Below are 13,147 nucleotides of genomic sequence, written 5' to 3'. Positions count from 1 at the left end.
ATTTTGTAAAGTGTCAGAGAGGAGGAGGGAGAAACACATCTTAAAATTAGGGTAGAAAGGTGAATACCTGGAAATGGTTTGTTCTTATCAAATTGGTTCAACAAAAAATGGCGCTTATTTTAGAGACATAGAAAGATCTCCTAGCATCTGGTAGCGGGAAATACAGGAAGACTTTACAAGAACCACACAGTCGTTAGGCACCAGGATCTCAAGTGCTGGTGTCACCTTCTCTCTGCGTGTCTCTCTACTTCATCTTCCTGCAGATCTTCCCATTCACCAGTCTGTAACTTTTGCTCCCCCATAATTTCAAGTTTGACTTTTCATGATACCAAATTTGGACTCAATTTGACTGTTTCCCACTGCTCAGTGACTTATTCTTAAAGTGTTCCAATTACAAAATTCAGTAGGAGGAATCTGATTGGCTCAGCTTGGGTTAGGTATTCTCTTTTTGTCCAATCAGGTTTGGCCATGGACTTTGGGTCACCTAATAAAAATATGGGCTCATAGACTCACTTCATCAGGGGATGGGTGGAGCTAGGGTCTCTGAATATGGGAGGAGAGATAATGATTGTCATTGCATGAAAATCATGGGTGTGTAGGGAATTTTTCAAATCCATAGATTTTAGAGTGAAAGAAAGCTCGTAGTAAGAACCTTGGCTTATATGTGAAAATGACCAAAATTGTTATGTTTACTGATCACCTAACTTATATCTATTGTTTTAAGTTGTGAGGCTCTATCCTCTAGGCTATAAGCTAGATACTCTGCCATTTAAATGTCAAGGATTTAAAGCCACAGGACACTGGGTTTATGTAACACACAATTTGTGTGACCCATTCTTTTTACTTAAGGTTTTTATTTAACGCAATACATACAGTGAGACAGGGATTTTCCTACACTGCTTGTGGGAGTGCCAATTGTCAGAATCCTTTTAGAAAGCAATTTGGAAATGTGTATCAAGAAGCTTAATGCGTCCATGACTTCATTTTGAATTTGGTTTGAGGCTTATTTGAGCTGGTTACATAGTTGGTGCTCAATGAAAGCTTGTTGAGAGATTAGTTTACATTTTATTTGCTTTTTACATCATGTCTTTTCATGCTTTTCTGTTCCATTTGCCTTACTATGTATGCATATCAAGCTAATGTTTGAATGAATAGAACAACATTTGTAAAAGCAGGTTAAAATGTGTGCATGCAATTTGTATAATTGAATATAGATTGCATGAAAATGGAGCTTTGTATTCAAGTTGGCCTGTGAATACAGGTTTATAATGTGAGCTTCAGGATGTGATGACTGAAGGCAAATGGGAAAAGGGCACTGATGAGAGGTTGAGGTTTATTATGTCCACTCTTGAGTGAAATTTCATCGTCCCAGAATTTTCTTGGCCTGGCTCAACTCAACTTCACCTGCAGCCAGAACTCATCACCTACTGAATGTGCGAGAGGCCCGTCTCTTTCCTTCAACACTGCCTCTTTGTCAGCAGATGGAGAGAAGGTTGTGTGGTATGATGTGTCTTAATGTTATAGGCTTAAGAACTCCCATCCTTTCCTCACTCATGTTCCCACATATTTTATGACATTCTACCTAAGCCATGCTGTTCCTATGGAATTTTCATTTACAAAGTCTTCCAAGAGTGAGATCACTTGTTGGTCCTTCTGGGGCTAGTATGGAAGGAGATCTATTATTTTTTCTTCTAGTTTTATTGAGATATAATTGACATATAACATTGTATTAGTTTCAGGTATACAACATGATGGTTTGACATATGTATGTATTGCAAAATGATAACCACAATAAGTTTGGTTAACATCCATCAGCTCACATAGTAACAAATTTTTTTCTTGTGATGAGAACTTTTAAGATCTACTCTCTTAGCAATTTTCAAATATACAATACAGTATTGTTAACTGTAGTCACCACGCTGTACATTACATCCCCCGGACTTATTTCTCTTATAACTGGAATTTTGTACCTTTGGCCACCTTCACCCATTTTGCCCACCCCCTACCTCCCACCTCTGGCAACCACCAAACTGTGGGCAAGAGATCATATAACCTGATTCTGGGTGTTATTTTACAGAACGACACAAAGTTATTCCCTGATCTTGGAGAGAATTTGTCATCACATATTCTTGTTGCACACATCAAGGTGTTTACTTTGATGTTTACTTGTTTACTTTAGGACTGTTGTTCCCAAAGCAGCAGTGGGGATTGGTGAATGCCAAGATTCTACTTCCTCATTGTAGACAAGCTCAGGTAGACTTCCACCTTTACCTGTGGTTTGTCAGGAACTAGACAAATCTAACTTGAAATCCCTGTACTTCAAGAGTGCGCTGACACATACATGTGCATGGTAATAGCACTTTTTATTTGACATGTTGAATTTAGACATTTTTAACACAATGTGAAAATTCATCACTAAGAACTCAGCCTTTGTGAAATTACTTAAAATAACTTAAAAATTCAGTATTAACTGAACTCAGAGTTTTTCTTTTTGTGTGTGTGTGTGTGTGAGGAAGATCGGCCCTGAGCTAACATCTGCCCATTCTCCTCTTTTTTGCTGAGGAAGACTGGCCCTGGGCTAACATCCATGGGATGCCACCACAGCATGGCTTGACAAGCGGTGCATCCGTGCGCACCCAGAATCCGAACCGGCGAACCCCGGGCCGCCGCAGTGGAGTGTGCGCGCTTAACCGCTTGCGCCACCGGGCCAGCCCTGAACTTGAGAGTTTTTATTAGGATTCTGAGATTCCAATGAAATCTTTAACAACATCTGTCATGAGAAGTGCCACCTGCTTTTGGCAGGTTTGCATGATCTATGCTGAAGAATATTTTACTAATTGCTGCTGTAGATTTCAGACATGTACTTTTTCTCATCAAGTACTTTGGTATGTTACCAAAAAGCAAGGTAGACTGAGTTCTGGGAGTTGAGAATTTGTGAGGAGGAGTAAGGAAAAGAAAACAATGATTTTGTCTGTATTGGTTTTGAAATAAAAGTTCTAAGTGGGCCCCTGCCAAAAATCATTATAAAGGTAGGCTGTTGTAGTTCAATTTATACTCAGTGTTTAAATTGTAATTCTAGCTGGTTTCTCAGGATTTCCTGCTAAAATTTGTATTTTCTAAGAGTTAATGATAGAGTGACAAGATGGCTCTTCTGATCTCCAGTTAGTTCTAGGCCTTAGTGTGCAAAATCCTTTTCTCCCAAGGCTAAGGGGTGATTGTAGGCTTATCTCCGCTTTCCAGACTCTTTAGGGTTCCGGGAAGCCTTGGCCTTATGTTCCTTTGTCCATGAGCTCCCACAGAACTGCAGACAGATCTGGCCACTGGGTCATCATGCAGAACACTAGCCTGCCAGGATGGCAGGGGGACTTCCTATTACCCACCTGTTTTTGTTGTCAATTCCTAAGTTCAACAACAAAGGGGAACTTTCGCCCTGTCCCTGGACCACATTCCTTCCTGGAAGTGAGAAAGCTGTTGGCACTAGTACACACGTTCAGAACAAGAGGAGCCCGTTTTCCTTGAGTCTTGTGATAACTGAAGGTATAGATGACCACAGAGCTTTCCTTGGGAATCACTTTGAGGCACTGAGGCAGATTTGACCTTAGTCCCTTGTCGTTCAAGGTCAGAATAAGAGCTATCCCATGCTGATGCCAGCTGCATGTGTAAAGTATGCTCAACACTACATTCCACATTAAGAATTATATGGAAACAAATTGGAATCTCAGATTCAGTATGCCATATTTTTCAATCTTGTTCAAGTAAATAGGTTTGGAAAGGTAAATGTTTTCACTCTTCCTGCCAAGGGCAAGGTGTTTCAGTCTCTCCTTTGTGGTGACTGCAGCAAAAGACAAAGAAAGTGACAGTGTTCAGCCTGGACAGTTGTTAAACATCTATACTTAATGTCATGACTCTGTCACCATGAAATATCATAATAGAGAACACTGGATTTTTATCTTAATTGCTTGATAAACCACATGAATAATTAAAATTCAAATAAAGACATCTCGATGTATACACCTACAAGGTTTTTTTATGTTTATTTTATTTGTTTGACTTGAACTATTTTTCTAATATAACATTTTATATGTGGATATAAAAACACCTTTTTATATGTAAAGAGTTTATTCTTCAGAAGTTTTTAAATGAATGCTTTCTTGAGTTTTATTTTTTTTTTTTTGGCAGTTTTTTTAGTTTTATAGTTTATTTAGCAGAGGAGAACTCAACAAAATTCTGCAAAGCATTTCTTTAACTTGCAACCGGCTGTGATTATGTTTACAATGCTTACTTATGCTTCAGTTAAATGCGTTAAATACTATTGTTTCAATGGCCCTTGCTGTGTCAAACTGTTATTTCTGGCATTTCAATATAAGCATGAGGTCAAGAAGAATGGAGAACACCAAATAAATTTCTCAGTAGGAATTCCAGCTTCCCTTCTCCTATATGTTCATACTTCTGGTTTCCAGGAGAAAAAAGGAAATCTTATAGGTAGATAAAATTGTCTGAATTTTGCTATCATTTCTGTTCATGACTTTAAGAACACTAAATGTATAGTATTCTATAACACAGTGGATAGTTTTGCATAGTGGATGCTAATTATAAATCTTCTTGGCTTGTATAGAAAGAATAATCCTAAAATAAATATATTTTAAATCCTGAATTTATACTCTCTCTGAATCCTTCCTTGTATAATTCTCCTACAGGAAAATAAACCACCATGAAATCTCTTTGCAGAGCTCTCATTGGCTGGCGCTTTCCAAACTTTGATGTCTGAATGTCTTTAAAAATGTCTAATCATCGTAATATATAAAACAATGTGAAGCAGTCTGACACTGTTTGTCTTTGTGTGGTTGAAAAAATGCAAAAATAAATTGTTTGGATAGTGCTGAAAATGGAGGTTGGGATTAAATTGACCTAAGGTTAATGATAGGATGAAGATCAACTGTCAAGTAGTAAGAAGATGCTATAGCCTTGGCAATAATTAATGTTGAGCAATGACTGGAGTTCAGATTATTGTAATGAGAGATGATATGCTGTTCTGACTATCCAGAGGTCAATGTTACTTGGTTTCCTATGGTTAGGAGTAAATAAGGAGGACTTCCTAGTAAAAACAATGTAACTGGATACGAGTCTGCAGTGACCCAAGGTTCATGGGAGACATTGTTAGTATGTATAAAGAGTTTATAAAATATGTAGCAACCAATGTTTTACGGAATTTGGTGCCTGAATGGAGAGGGGAGGGAGCCTGTGGAGCTAGGGAGGTGTTTATCTCACTGTGGAAAATAGACCAAGATTACAGTTTCCAGAGTGCCATATGCTGGCTATTATCCTGTAATTCTAATGAATCTTTTCTTGAATCCTTCATTTTCTGAATGGCACCATTCTTCCCGTAATATATCATCAGTTGTCCTTGCTCTGATAATGTATTACATTAATATATCATTAAAGCAACAGATGTATTGGAGTAATACATTATCAGAACAAAGCACTCTGGTGTATTTCACAAAAGATGGCTCCATCTTGAGCAGAACAGTTCCAGAAGTAGAGTCAGTTCAACAATACAAGTCCATGTCACATGTTTGTTGGCACCTAACATTTGGCTCCAGCTGTAGGTTGTGACTCGAGTATAATGTACATTCCTGTTTCGACTGGCCCATTGCATCTTCATCAAAATCCTTGAATATGGTGAGTCTCATTTCTGAAAAAGAACAGTGGAATGCAAGTCTTCTATGAGAGAGGATCGTTTGTGGGCAATGAATTATCCAACACTGCTTTGTTTCTGGGAAGGCAAGTTCATCTGGGAGTACAAACCCAACTCTCACTGATCAGGGTGGATCTATACGATTTGCTGACACAGAATGGCAGCTGTGTTTGCTTTCCCTGCCACCTCACTACAAGCATCATTTTTTCTCTCAACACTTGATCAAGTCCTTTAACCTGAGACAGGTGCTTTCAGAACAAAACATTTGATCTATAAGTAAAGAGAACAAGTTCTAAAGATGTTCAATACCTCCAGAAAAAACAAAGTAGGAAAAAAAGGTAAAGAGAGAAAACCAATACACTTCATCTAAGATGGGCGTGTGTGAGTTCTGCTACAACTGGGCTAGAGAAATGGTGCCCAGACTAGAGCAAATATGGAGTATTTCAATACTTGCTTAGTGTACTTTCAGATAAAGATGGATTTTTCTTGTTTTTAACTCTGTCTATTGTTATCTTCATTCTCTCTATAACTGGTTTAGGAATTCAGGATATGGGGAGGGGTGGACCTGCAGGGCATTCAGGTCACATATGGGTATGTTGACATGTTTACATGCAGACAGGGCTGTGGCCAGTGCCATGGCCAGTGTTGGGAGTTTTATGGCAAAACCCCAATCACATTATTCCTACCACTGTGCAGAAATCAGATTTCTTGTTCACTGCCACCCTTTGCAGCTACTAGGCTTGACCTGCAAAAAGTTCAAGGAAAGGAACAGAATATTTATAATAACTCAAAGGCAAGCTCGCTAGAATCTGCAATTGATGGGAAGATTTCATTAATCATGATATGGGTGAGGAGGAGGATACTACTTTCTAGTGACCTCTTCCATTTGAATGAGCCTGAGAGAAAGGGTTATTCACTTAAATTCTTTTCCTTTCAGAATCCTCTCACAGCTCTGAAGTCATTCAGCTCCTCCTTTCCTCCCACCCAGGAAAAAGCAACAGTCACCTCCTAACAAGAGCCTGCAGCAGCAGCCAACGCCTTGAGAAAATAGCCCCAATTTAGAGGATGGCATGCCATAGGGGTTTTCCTTTGACACTTGAAGGAAGAATTTGAGAGTGTCCAAAGGGAGGAGCATATATACTTGCTAATGTGATTTTATGGTAATTGTTGTGACTCTGTCACATGACTTTTTCCTAGACTCTTGGCCTGGGATGTTTGTTGATTAACTGGCCGTTTTCTAAGTGGATGACTTAGATGAATTGACAGATTCATCCCTTAATGGATTGACTATCTCTTAATAGATTGCCAGATATCCCAAGAGAGAGAGGTAGAGGGAGAAAAGAACTGCTGTTGTCTTTCTAATTCTAGTTCCTTACCTGGAAGTTACAGAGCAAAATACATGTGGATTATATGCCTGGAAGGGAGAGAACTTTGAGTGAGACTCACTGAAAAACGCTGACTTTAAATAGAAGGCAGAGCAACAGGCTTGTAAGATCAGACTCTTATCTCTCACACGAACTTGGGTTCCATTGTGTGTATATTTACCAGTGACCTTGCCACTGTCACTTAATACTAGATGATATGAGAAATAATTGAGTGCCATTTTTTACATTTTACCAGAACAGACTCAGTCCCCACAAGGGGACTGATATATCCAGTCCCTGATGTACCATAGATTAATTCATTGATTTTAAATATTTTATAAAATGCACCCTTCAAAAGGCTAGAAGCGTATATCCATCAATTAAAAATTAAACAATCAAGGCAAAACAATACACACACACAAACACACACACAAGAATGCCATCCATTACTATGAATAAGCCATCAACAGGAGACCAAGAAAAGACAAATAACTTACATCAGGCCTGCAAGTGAAATACATTTATCAGCCCACTTAATAAATGCTTTTTGACATTTAAGAGCCTGTTTCTATGTGGTCCTGTACCAAGAGAGATTTATGTATACATACTGTGTGCATTCTCAGAGCTTAGTCTAAGAAAGACAACTGAGCAGGGTCTACTGAGGGCTCCCTGGCATGCTATACTAATAGGAAATTGTTTTTTAAATATAACAAATTAATATGGGTGTCTTTTGGGGGTTTTCTTATATCACAATCTGAATTTGGAAGATAGATGAATTAGAAGTCTCACATCATATGAGTATGCAGTGACTCACAGATATTACTGAGGGAAGAGCAAATTGTTTCCAACTTCCTAGGGCAATTTGGCAACGCATAGTCAAAGCCTTGAAAATTTTCATTCCCTTTGGCCTAGAAATTCTCCCTATAGGAATTTATTTTAAAGAAATAGTCATGGAGATTATGAAGATTTAGCAACAAGAATATTCATTTCAGCATTGTTCATAATAGCCCAAATTTGTAAACAGTCCAAATGTTCAAAACCACAGGATTATTTCAATCTATTATGGAACACTCATATAGTGGAAGCCTATCAAGCTCCTAACAAAATAAATGAACAGTTAATGACATCATAAGATGAAAGAAGGATACTGCAGAACAATATCACTGAATCATCACTTTTTGGTTAAAAAAATACGCACATGAATACACATACATACTCTGAATTTCTGTGTGTATGTAGATAGCACAAGACTGAAGGAAACACATTCAAACATTAATAATAATTACCCGTGTGATAAAATTATGGGTGATTTTTATTTTATTTTGCTTATTTATATTATCTTCATTTCTAAATTGAACCATTTAAAATTAATAAAAATGTGCTAAGGTAGGTGAAAACAAGTGTCAGTATGGCTGAGGATGGGAGTGGCAAGGAGATAAAGTTGGAGATGTGGGTAGAAGCCGGAAGAGCTTTGAATACTAAGCTAAGAAACAAGTCATTTTCTCCATGTGCAGTGCATTTTATTGAAGTTACATAAAATTGACCTAGTGCTATATAAAACATTGGCAGTCTCACTTTATGTTCAAAATTAAAGACGATTTAAATTCCCCTCCCCTACAATTAAAAAACTTTCATCAAGAATCACACACTATCAGAGCTGGCGGGCTGAGTAGTCTGGAACCTGTGTTTGCTCTGTGGCCACATAGTGGCACCACCTTAGCTGCCATCATCCTTGGTAAGAGCCTGGTGAACCACGGCTGTTTACCTGTGTTGGAACTCTGTTGGAGACCTGATGGCTTCTCCTCTGTTATTGTAACATTTCCTGCCATTATAATTTAAAGTCTTCTTTATATCCTGCTTATAATCTTGTAACAAGGTCACCCAAGAGATCATTCAGCGGTAAAGCTGTAAAACACTCAGGAAATTCAGAGACTTTGGAACAGAACTTAGATGTGCTAAATCTCTATTGAGAAGGCCAAACAACCACCGTGATGCTGTGCTGTTAATTTAAGGGAGAGCACTTCAAAATATTAGACAGAATACAGGCAAAATAAAAAGTAGTCTTAAAGCAAATATACACTACAACGTTTGCAGATTTATGCACTCCAAGATTGCATTCCCTCTCCTGCATACACTTTATATTCAGTCCTCTGGGGAAAGCAGGCTTGAGTTATGTAAGTTTTGAATTATAGGAGGTCTCGAGGAATACATTCTTTGCATAAAATGTAACTCTCTTGTACAGTGGGGATGGGGTGGGGTGAGGGTGGTGGTGGCAGAATGGAGGGCAGAGGGGATGTTGTAAAGAGGGCGACATTAAGCGTAGGGTTTTAGAAGCCTGCTCAGGCTTCTGCTCATCTAGGAGGGTCAATTGGAGGGAAAGAAGATGGGGCCTACGAGACAACTGGAAAGGAGCAGGAAGGAATTAAAAGTGGCTCGTATCATATGCTGGGGGAATCGATTTATGTGGATCACGTGGCTTAACTTGCACAACCTACAAGACATTTCTTCTTGACAAGAGGAAAAAACAAAAGAGCCCCAAAAAGGCTGCATGGAAAGATTCCTTTATTTAAGCATCAATTTGTTTTTCATTGTTCTGATAGTTTTAACATGAAACTTTTAATTATAAAAGTAATGCATGCTTTCTTTTAAAAAAAAATTCAAATAATGAGGACGTATTTAAAATAGAAAGTGGAAGTCCCCCATCCAACAACTTCCCTGCTTCCCCACCATTGACTTCTGCTCTTCAGAAAGAATTGCTGTTAACCATTTAGTTATGACCTTCTAGACATTTTTACACATACAAACGGATCATTCTATACCTCTGTCTGTAACTTGCTTCGCCCCCATCCAGTCACATGCTGTGGATACCGAGACATGAAAAATCTTATCCTTTTTTTAAAAAAAAATAATAAACTTTATTTTTTGCAGGAGTTTTTGGTTCACAGCAAAACTGAACAGAAAGTACAAAGAGTTCTCATATAGCCCCTGTCCCCACACATGTACAACTTCCCCCACTGTTGACATCCCAAAGAGCAGTGGTACATTTGTTACCATCAATGAACCTACATTGACACATCATCATTACCCAAAGTCCCTAGTTTACGTTAGGGTTCACTCTTGGTGTTGTACATTCTATGGGTCTGGACAAATGTATAATGACGTGTACCTATCACTGTGTATCATACAGAGTAGTTTCACTGCTCTAAAAATCCTCTGTGCTCTGCCTAGTCATCACTCCCTCCCCCAAGCCACTGGGAAGCACTGATCTTTTTACCATCTCCACAGTTTTGCCTTTTCCAGAATGTCATATATTTGGATTCCCACAGTATGTAGGCTTTTCAGATTGGCTTCTTTCACTTAGTAATGTGCATTTAAGGTTCCTCCATGTCTTTTCATGGCTTGATAGCTAATTTCTTTTTTGCCCTGAATAATATCCCATTGTCTGGATGTACCAAGGTGTATTTATCCATTCACCTGCATCTTGGTTGCCTCCAAGTTTTGGCAATTATGAATAAAGTTACAGAAATTTCCAGTTTCCAGTTCCACATGTAAGGAACTTAGAAGTCACCATGCCATCCTGCTAACAAGTAAAAAGCTGAACAGACTGAAAAATAAACAACTTTTCTTGGATCCACAAGAGATGTGAGGACACAGGGAAGACTGCTGCTCCCAAGACTGGAGAGTCAGATAGGTGAATACAAGGAATCACAGTTGCCAGAATGGACAATCAAGAGTGGAAAACTCAGTGGGAACCAGTGCCGGGGTAGAAAACCTGAACTGTAATTGACAAACTGCTGGAAGCTCAGTGCCGATAACTTGAGAGTTAAAAACTCCAGGGGAAGCCAGTCATGAGGAGGCCCCCATGATATTGTGAGTTTTACCTTCAGAAGCTCGACCCGATTTCCATAGCAAATATTAGAAAAAAATCCCCTTGTGCTTCCTGCAGGGGGAGGGGAAAAAGAATGATTTTGAAATATTCCAGAGCACTCTGTTCTTAATAAGACCTGCCCTCCGGGGAAACTAGTTAACCAGAGCCTAATTGGCTGGGGTATTATCAGAGCCTAACTGACCTGAGGAAGGGAAATACCCCAATCCAGCCCACTCTAGCCATCCTGTGTGCTTAAGAGAGGAGAAAAAGACTGAGCCACACTTGTGAAGTTCACTGTCCAGAGGCATACTCACTAAAGACTGAGACCTAATCCTAGGACCATAGGATGCTTCTCCTCCCCCAACACCTCACCACCACCTCACTAATGGCTTATTTACAGCAATTCCTTTGACCTGGTACATCATGTCCAGCTATAAAGAAAAATTACAAGGCATACTAAAAGGTAAAAAACAATTTGAAGAGATAGAGCAAGCATCAGAAGCAGACATAGCAGGGATGTTGGAATTATCAGACTGGGGACTTAAAACAACTACGATTTCTATACTAAGGGCTCTAATGGATAAAGTAGACACATGCAAGAACAGATGATCAATGTAAGCAGAGAGATGAAAATCCAAAGAAAGAACCAAAAGGATATGCTAGAGATCAAAAACACTGTAACAGAAATGAAGAATGCCTTTGATGGGCTTATTAGCAGACTGAACATAGCTGCTATAAACATCCATGGCCTGTTTTTTGTATGGACATAAATTTTTTTTCCTTCAGGTAAATACTAAGGAGCTTGATTGCTGGATCATCTGGTAAGAATATGTTTAGTTTTGTAAGAAACCACCACATTGTCTTCCAAAGTGGCTGTACCATGTTGCATTCCCACCAGAAATGAATGAGAGTTCCTGTTGCTCCACATCCTCTCAGCATTTGGTGTTGTCAGTGTTTTAAATTTTGGCCATTCTACTAGATGTGGAGTAATATCTTATTGTTGTTTTAATTAGCAATTCCCTAATGACATATGATGTGGGACATCTTTTCATATGCTTATTTGCCATCTGTAATCTTCCTTGGTGAGGTGTCTGTTCCAGTCTGGTTCACTTTTTAATCAGGTTGTTTGTTTTCTTATTGTCGAGTTTTAAGAGTTCTTTGTATATTTTACATAACACTTCTTTATCAGGTATATCTTCTGCAAATATTTTCTTCTAGTCTGTGGCTTGCCTTCTCATTCTCCTTGACTTTGTCTTTCAAAGAGCTGAAGTTTCTAATGTTAATGAATTCTAGCTTATCAATTTTTTCTTTCATGAATCATGCCTTTGATATTGTGTCTAAAAAGTCATTGTTATACCCAAGGTCGTCTAGGGTTTCTCCTTAATTATCTTCTAGTAGTTTTATAGTTTTGCATTTTACATTTAGATCTATGATCCATTTTCAGTTAATTTTTGTGGAGAGTGTAAGATCTGTGTCTAGATTCCTTTTTTTTTCACATGTGAATGTCCAGTTGTTCCAGCATCATTTGTTGAAAAAAGACTATCTTTGCTCCATTTTTTTGCCTTTGCTCTTTGTCAAAGATCAGTTGACTATATTTATGTAGGTCTATTTCTGGGATCTCTATTCTATTCCACTGATGTATTTGTCTATTCTTTCACCAGTACCACACTGTCTCGATTATTGTAGCTTTATAGTAAATCTTCAAGTCAAGTAGTGTCAGTCGTCCAACTTTGTTCTTCTTCAATATTGAGTTGGTTCTTCTGGGTCTTTTGTCTTTCCATATAAACTTTAGAATCAGTTTTTCAATATCCACAAAATAACTTGCTGAGATTTTGATTGGGATTGGTTGAGTCTATAGATCAAGTTGAGAAGAATTGACATTTTGACAACATTGAGTCTTCCTATCCACGAACGTGGAATATCTCTCCATTTATTTAGTTCTTTGATATCTTTCATCAGAGTTTTGTTGTTTTCCTCATACAAATCTTGTACATATTTTGTTAGATATACTGAAGTATTTCATTTTGGGGGGTTGCTAATATGTTTTAAATTTCATATTCCACTTGTTCATTGCTGGCATATAGGAATGTAATTGACTTTTGTATATTAACATTGTATCCTGCAACCTTGCTATAATTGCTTTTTAGTTCCTGGAGTTCTTTTATCAATCCTTTCCGATTTTCATATAGGTGATCACATCTGTGAATGAAGACAGTTTTA

This window comes from Ceratotherium simum, chromosome 12 (genome assembly GCF_057802395.1).
Source record: "Ceratotherium simum simum isolate JZ-2026a chromosome 12, ASM5780239v1, whole genome shotgun sequence".
Taxonomy (NCBI): Eukaryota; Metazoa; Chordata; class Mammalia; order Perissodactyla; family Rhinocerotidae; genus Ceratotherium; species Ceratotherium simum.
The sequence above is the reverse complement of the archived record's forward strand: the minus strand, read 5'-3'. Positions refer to the sequence as shown.